This window comes from Drosophila arizonae, chromosome 3 (genome assembly GCF_054131065.1).
Source record: "Drosophila arizonae isolate 15081-1271.41 chromosome 3, UAZ_ARI_1.0, whole genome shotgun sequence".
Taxonomy (NCBI): domain Eukaryota; kingdom Metazoa; phylum Arthropoda; class Insecta; order Diptera; family Drosophilidae; genus Drosophila; species Drosophila arizonae.
This window is the reverse complement of record NC_142923.1, coordinates 31,017,761-31,026,268: the sequence shown is the minus strand read 5'-3', so window position 1 is coordinate 31,026,268 and position 8,508 is coordinate 31,017,761. Positions and strand designations below refer to the sequence as shown.

Below are 8,508 nucleotides of genomic sequence, written 5' to 3'. Positions count from 1 at the left end.
CTGTCCGTCTCTCTGTCCGTCTGTCCGTCCGTCCGTCTGTCCGTCTGTCCGTATGTATGAACGCGTCGATTTCAGAAGATATAAGAGCTAGAGACTTCAAATTTTTTTAAAATGTCCGTAATTACAGCGCGCATATCAAGTTTATCATTAAAAATCGATAACTCATCCCGATCTTTTTTTATCGATAAAAAACCTTATCGAAAACCAGTTATAAAATTATATCTTCTACACCTTTATTGCTAGAGTCTTCAAATTTTTAATGTATGCCTATATGCAATTTATACAATTTCGGTTTTTATTAAAATTTACCCCCCACCCTTAAATTCACCCCCTCACCCTCACTTTTGTAAAAAGCGTATTTCAAATACTAGAGACTTGTGCTTTGGCAATTACATGCATATCTATGTTATAATCATAATCTGAAAGTTTCATGAAGATCGTACGTCCACAAAAGTTATTAAGCAATTAAGTTCTCATAGTAAGCGCTCACTGCCGCCCATGCGTGTTTATGCTTGTGTGTGTATATGTATGTAAATGTTTGTGTATGTGTGTGTATGTAATTGTGTATGTGTGTGTGTATGCGTTTGTGTGTGTATGCGTGTGTGTGTGTGTATGCGTGTGTGTGTGTGTATGTGTGTCTGTATGCGTGTGTGTGTATGTATGCCTGTGTGTGCGTACGTGTGTGTGTGCGTGTTTCTTGTGTAAGCTGAAAGACGCGAAAAATTATTGAAATATCTATTGCTCCAAGGGTTCAGGGGATCTCGTAGTCGAGCAGTCTCGACTAGAGCTTTCTTACTTGTTATTTCTATCTCTTTAAATGGTGCTTACACTAAATTTTGGAAAAGCTGTAGTCCTACAATTTAAAAACTGTAAATCTAATTACACACTCCTTTTCTTTATTTATTGGTTTTATACCCTGAACCCATTTTCAATGGGAAATCAGGGTATAATGATTTTGTGAAATGTACATATGTAACAACCAGAAGGAGGCGTGTTAGACCCCATAGAGTATATTCATACACATGTACATACATATATTCTTGATCAGGGCGACGAGCTGAGTCGATTTAACCCTGTCCGTCCGTCCGTATGTTTGAACGCGCCGATCTCAGAAGTAGAGCTGGAGAATCATAGATGGAACCATCCAAAATATCGATGGAAATATAGTTTTTCGATATTGGTATTTATATTTACAAAATAGCTATTGCATTTCAAAATTGTAGCAAACAAAAGCAATCTATTTTCTTTAAACTGGCATATCCTCATTTAAATATAGACAAATTTGTCGCAACGTCCAGTAAGTTGTTTAATGCAAACTCATTTAAAGTCTGATTTTAATATATTATGTGATTTCTTACAAATTGTAGATGTCTCCCCTATACCTTCAACAACTTTGAGTTAACCTGATAGCGCCGATGTTTTTATACCCTGAATCCATTTTCAATGGGTATAATGGTTTTGTTGAAATGTATGTAACAGGCAGAAGGAGGCGTGCCAGACCCCACATAGTATATATATTATTGATCAGGGTGACGCGCTGAGTCGATTTGGCCCTGTCCGTCCGTCTGTCCGTCGGTCCGTCCGTATGTATGAACGCGTCGATCTCCGGAACCCTTGGAGTAATAGCTATTTCAATAATTTTTCGCGTCTTTCAGGGGGTGAATATAAATGGGGGTGGGGGGTAAATTTTAACAAAAACCGAAATTGTATAAATTGCATATAAGCACATATAAAAAATTTGGAGACTCTAGCAATAAAGGTGTAGAAGATATAATTTTATAAATGGTTTTCGATAAGGTTTTTATCGATAAAAAAGATTGGGATGAGTTATCGATTTTTAATGATAAACTCGATATCCGCGCTGTAATTACGAACATTTTACAAAAAAATTGAAGTCTCTAACTCTTATATCTTCGGAAATCGACGCGTTCAAACATACGGACAGACGGACAGACGGACAGACAGACGGACAGGGCCAAATCGACTCAGCTCGTCGCCCTGATCAAGAATATATATACTTTGCGGGTTCTGCCACGCCTCCTTCTGCCTGTAATAAACATTTCAACAAAACCATTATACCCTGATTTCCCATTGAAAATGGGTTCAGGGTATAACAAGTAAGAAAGCTCTAGTCGATAATCATAATCTGAAAGTTTCATGAAGATCGTATGTCCACAAAAAAAGTTATTAAACAATTAGGTTCTCATAGTAAGCGCACACTGCAGCCCATGCGTGTTTATGCTTGTGTGTGTATGTGTGTGTAAATGTTTATGTGTATGTGTGTGTGTGTGTGTGTGTGTGTGTATGTATGTATGTATGCTTGTGTGTGTATGCGTGCGTGTGTGTGTGCATGTTTCTTGTGTAAGCAGAAAGACGCGAAAAATGATTGAAATAGCTATTGCTCGAAGGATTCAGGGGGTCTCGTAGTCGAGCAGTCTCGACTAGAGCTTTCTTACTTGTTACCATTCAAAGTGAGATTTAGAGATTAAGATTTTAGAGCGAAATCTTATTCAAAGTGCCGAATATCTGGCCCTAAAAGAGAATATTACATTTTATCAAGACAGCGGCCCTAAGCATACATCGGGTGTCGTTCAGTCTTGGCTGGGATGGAACTGCCTTGGATGGCTGTATTAGATCAAAAAGGGGGTCATACAAAATATTAAATGTAAAAAAAACTAGCCATAATTTTGAAATTACTGTTAAAAATGGGTCAAATAAGCTGTGACATTGAATTTACGACTTTTTTTAGTTTTTGTTATTTTTTTAATGTGTTTTTTTTTTTTTTTTTTTTTTAAATATGAATAAAAAAGTTCCATTAAATAAGTTTCCATTAATTTAATATTGAAATAAGAATTCTACGTTTGAATTTTTCTAAAATTTGTATTGGGCCAAAATTAATGAGAAGATGAAATTTTTATTTCACGTTGGGTCAAATAAGCTGTGAGCCACTGTATGTTTTCAAAGGTAGGCTGTCTTTGTTGTGGTGTTGTAGGTCTTAGTTTTGTTTTTGTTTCAGTCGATTTATGTTATCTAGTCTAGCTGTTCCGTATTGTTCTGGGGTCGTAGTTACTGTTCTACCAAAGAATACTTCTAAACGTCGTCTATTGGTAACGGAGGGGAAAGTAAGGTTGTATTCATACACGGCTCTGTCTATGAGTTCTTCAAAAAACAATAGATCTCTTAAGAACTACCACTATTTCTGATAGAGTAGAGTGAAATTTATCTATTTGGCCGTATACTGTGCTTTTTTTTTTTTGTATGGAGGAGCTTTATGAATTTCGATGTCGAGCTGATTGCTAAGGGTAGTCATATCTTTTATTAATTTTGATTTCATGTTTATGGCTTGTACCAGTTTGGAAAACTTGTCTATTGATGTCAAAAGTAACTTACCTTCTGTAGAGTATATGTCAACGTGAATAATGTGTCCAGGGAATTCTGGAATTGGGGGTTGGATGCCTATCGTATTTTTCCTCTTTGCAGATTTGACATTGTTTTAAAATGGTGGCTAATTTACTTTTCATTTTAGGGAAATAGAATTTAAGAGATAACTTAATTTTTTTTCGTCTGTGTTACGGTGGGTTTTATTATGAATTTTTAAGATTTGTTCATCTTGATCTGACTCTTTGATGGGATCGGTCTCCAATGTTTTATAGATCTTCAAATGTTGTGGATAAAACGCCTGAATACGACCCATTATGTCTTCTGCTGCCATTATGCCATTGATGACTGCAGGGTTTAAATGTGTTTTTAGTATTTCCAACAATTCGTTATCGGAGTATGATTTCCTTGAAAAGGTAACACATCGGAGGTTTAAAGAATTATTTGTTTTCTGAATGAATTGATTCGAGCCTCAATTTGTAATGTGAGGAACTATTAGCACTATATGCTGTAGAAGTTACTGAGTTTATTTGGTTTGATGGAATTCTGGTTAGTGTATCCGCAATTATATTATCTTTCCCTGGTTTGTAGAGTTGTAGTGTTTCCAATACATTTGCTTAGTGAGTGTGTTAGAGGTTGATGATCAGTATAAATTTTGACTTTTGCTCTACCGTAAAGACAGTTACGGAGGGATTTAATAGCCCAAATTATTGCCAGCATTTCTTTTTATACCCTGAACCCATAGAAAATGGAAAATCAGGGTATAATGGTTTTGTTGAAATGTATGTAACATGCAGAAGGAGGCGTGGTAGACCCCAAAAAGTATATATATTCTTGATCAGGGTGACGAGCTGAGTTGATTTGGCCCTGTCCGTCTGTCTGTCCGTCCGTCCGTCCATCCGTATGTATGAACGCGTCGATTTCAGAAGATATAAGAGCTAGAGACTTCAAATTTTTTAAAATGTCCGTAATTATCATTAAAAATCGGTAACTCATCCCGATATTTTATTATCGATAAAAAACCTTATCGAAAACCAGTTATAAAATTATATCTTCTACACCTTTATCGCTTGAGTCTCCAAATTTTTAATGTATGCCTATATGCAATTCATGCAATTTCGGCTTTTGTTAAATTTACCCCCCACCCCCATATCCACCCCCTCACCTTCACTTTTGTAAAAAGCGTATTTCAAATACTAGAGACTTGTGTTTTGGCAAATACATGCATATCCATGTTATATTCATAATCTGAAAGTTTCATGAAGATCGTTTGTCCACAAGAAAAGTTATTAAACAATTAATTTCTCATAGTAAGCGCTAACTGCGCTCATGCGTGTTTATGCTGCTTGAAATTTACCCCCCACCCTTAAATTCACCCTCTCACCCTCACTTTTGTAAAAAGCGTATTTCAAATACTAGAGACTTGTGCTTTGGCAATTACATGCATATCCATGTTATAATCATAATCTGAAAGTTTCATGAAGATCGTACGTCCACAAATAAAGTTATAAACAATTAAGTTCTCATAGTAAGCGTAACTCATCCCGATCTTTTTTTCTCGATAAAAAACCTTATCGAAAACCAGTTATAAAATTATATCTTCTACACCTTTATTGCTAGAGTCTCCAAATTTTTAATGTGTGCTTATATGCAATTTATACAATTTCGGTTTTTGTTAAAATTTACCCCTCACCCTTAAATTCACCCCCTCACCCTCACTTTTGTAAAAAGCGTATTTCAAATAGTAGAGACTTGTGCTTTTACATTCATATCCATGTTATAATCATAATCTGAAAGTTTCATGAAGATCGTACGTCCACAAAAAAAGTTATTAAACAATTAAGTTCTCATAGTAAGCGCTCACTGCCGCCCATGCGTGTTTATGCTTGTGTGTGTATATGTATGTAATTGTTTGTGTATGTGTGTGTGTGTGTGTGTGTATGTTTTTTTTTTTTTTGTTTTTTTTTTTTTTATATACATTTATTGACAAAATTATATAAGAAATTGCAAGTTGCGTGGTGGCTAGGATAGCGCGCGGTGCTTGCGGGACGGCCGTAAAGCATTGCTTCGCAAGCACTATGCGCTACCTTAGCCTGGGACAGCTCGTCTTCTCGATCGCTCGACTCTGCGGAGCTCCATCATCACCGTGGCCGCGAAGGTGCTTGTTAGTTCCCAAGCTTCCTCCGATTTCAGCATGGCGTTGCCTAAGTTGTCCGCTCTGATGGAGCGGCCCACTGCCTCTTCCAGACGACGCCTCTCCTCCAGGAACCGTCCACATTCGAAAAGAATGTGGTTGGCGTCTTCCACATGCCCTCGGTCGCACCAGGGGCACTCGTCAGATTCCTCGTGGCCAAAGCGCTTCAAATTGCTCCGAAAGCATCCATGACCCGAGAGGATCTGCGTAAGGTAGAAGTTAACCTCGCCATGTTTGCGGTTAACCCATGGTTCAAGCTGCGGGATGAGCTTGTGCGTCCACCGCCCTTTAGCTGAGCTATTCCCCCTTCTTTGCCATCGTGCAATGCTGTTCGCCCTGACAGCGTTGAGTCGCGTAGGCCTGTGCGAATTCCGCTCCACGGCTTCGGCGACCAAATACTCCAGTGGCACCATACCGGCTATGATGAGCGCCGTGTCATCGGAGATAGTCCTGAAAGCGCAGCTGACTCTGATTGCGCTCAGCCTGTAGATCGCGCAAATGCCTCGGCTGTAGCTCGGCGTTGCCATCGCTCTTGCCCATATTGGCGCAGCATAGAGGATGACAGACCTAATGACGCTCATTAGGAGGAGACGTCGTTGCTGTTTAGGTCCCCGCGTGTTGAGCATGATTCTCGAGAGAGCTCTACAAGAATCAGCTGCCTTTTTATGCACATATTCTAAGTGCTCGCGGAAAGTTAATCTTGTGTCTATCATGACACCAAGATATCTTATCGCCCTCTTTGACGCAATGGTGACGCTGCCGATCTTTATATTGGCAGTTTCCACTCTTTTGCGACTGCTGAATAGTACAACTTCGGTCTTGCGTGCCGCAAGCTCGAGCCCAGCTCCTGTCAACCAGCTTCGTATGCGATTGATACTTTCGCTGCACATATCCTCTGTATCTTTGAGCTCCTTTCCTATGGCTACGACAGCTACATCATCAGCAAAGCCAATGGTGTGCGCGCCTGCTGGTAGTTCCAAGCGCAGTACGCCGTCGTACATGATGTTCCATAGGAGAGGCCCCAGCACTGAGCCTTGGGGTACTCCAGCTGACACTGTATGAGTTTGGGGACCCTCACTCGTGTTGTATACCAGTGTTCTTCCTCTGAAGTAGCTCTTTATTATCTCTCTTAGATATTTAGGGATATTATATTGTGACAGCGCATTCAGTATCATATCCCAACTGGCTGTGTTGAAGGCATTCCTTACATCCAGGGTCGCGATGATGCAGTATTCCTTCGTCCCGTGCCTCCATCTGGTGCCTTGAATAGCGGAAGTGGCCAGACCGACAACTTTGTTAAGCGCGTCCGTTGTTGACCGGGCCTTCCGGAATCCAAATTGGTTTGGTGACAGGCCTCCGGCGCTTGCAATCGTAGTCTCCAGCCTAGAGCAGATCAGTTTCTCAAACACCTTTCCCATGGTGTCTAAGAGACAGATCGGTCTGTACGAAGATGGCTCATCTAGTGGTTTGCCAGCCTTGTGTAGCAATACCAGATTCTGGGCTTTCCATTTTGCCGGGAACGTCTCTTGGATCAGGCATTCGTTAAATAATTCGGCGAACGTACTTGGGTGCAAGGCGAGGGCTAGCTTTAGCGCACGATTTGGGATCCCGTCCGACCCTGGAGCTGTGTTGGTTCTAAGACCTCGGAGAACTACTGATATTTCTTCCTCTGTAACTAAAACAATTTCAGTGCTCGTTGAGCCCTGATCAGCAGACTCGGACTCAGGGGCGTGAATGGAGCTTAAACTTTCTGGAAAGAGTGTTTCCACAATCGATTTAAGCTCCAGACGATCCGTAGGCTGCACCTGTCTACCTGCGTATAGTCTTTTAACTATTATCTTATATGCACTGCCCCAAGGGTCATATTCGGCTGAGTCGCACAACTCTAGAAAGCATTCTCTTTTGCTTGCCCGAATGGCCTTCTTCATCTGTCTTCTAGCTGCCTGGTAAGCTAACTGTTTCTCAAAAAACGTTGACTTACCGCGAGCCCGTTGGCAGCTTCTTCTCGCCTGGATGCATTTGCGACGAATGTCACCTATTTGTGTATTCCACCAATACGTAGGCTCATGTTGTCGCGTGAACTGCTTGCGGCGTAACATGCTGATATTGCAGGCACTCTGTATTTGGGCTACCGTTTGGCATGCTCTGGCCTCAGCATTACCAATTGTACCCAGAGACTGAATGGCCTCTGAAAAGACCGCGGTATCAAAAGTATCTAGCCGATACGACTCCCTCCACAATGTTGACGCCCTGGCAGGTGGCTCACCTATTGTGAACAGAAGTGCCGTATGATCGCTGCCTGTATAGCTATCGCAATGGCTCCATGTTGCTCCCCGAAAGAGGGATGAAGTGACAAAAGTAATGTCGATAACAGACCCGTATCCCGCCCGACTGAAGGTGTACTCATGGCCAGTGTTGAGCAGTGCAACATCTAGTGTCGCGAAGATCTCCAGTAGGATACGACCTCTGGCATTTGTTTTGGGGCTACCCCATTCTAGCGCCCAGGAGATAAAATCTCCAGCTATAATGGCCTTCCGACCCCTAGCATCCTCGGCAAGCTCGTCGAGCACCGTCGTGAATTCACTGAGCTGCATGCTGGGGGCCAGATAGCAACTGTAAAGCCATAAGCTACCATATCGGCCACGTACGAACCCATTGAATGACTTAACATTCGAAAGTACGTTCGTTGAGTTGCCGCATACCCACAACGCAGCTTTGCCATTAACGTCTGTTGACCATGTCCTAGGGCAGCTGGTTCTACAGTGGTGAGGCTCACTGAGAAAAGCTACATCTATACATTTTTCCCTAATGGTCTGCTTTAGAAGATCTTGGGCAGCAACACAATGATTTAAGTTAAGCTGCAAAAACCTTAACATTTCATTTTACGATAAGCTTCACGGTAAGATGGGCACTTGAAGCTGCCTGCTGAATGGTCC

The 8,508-nt window shown here is 41.2% G+C and overlaps 1 protein-coding gene across 1 annotated transcript in view; it reads right to left on the bottom strand.

The window, feature by feature from the left end:
• mthl15 (methuselah-like 15) overlaps positions 1 to 3,532 on the bottom strand; it is a 177,360-nt gene extending 173,828 nt beyond the window's left edge. Inside the window, exon 1 of the mRNA XM_089464909.1 lies at positions 3,391 to 3,532. The gene's annotated coding sequence lies outside the window, so the exon portion shown is untranslated. The remainder of the gene's footprint in view (positions 1 to 3,390) is intronic.
• Positions 3,533 to 8,508: the final 4,976 nt, after the last annotated feature.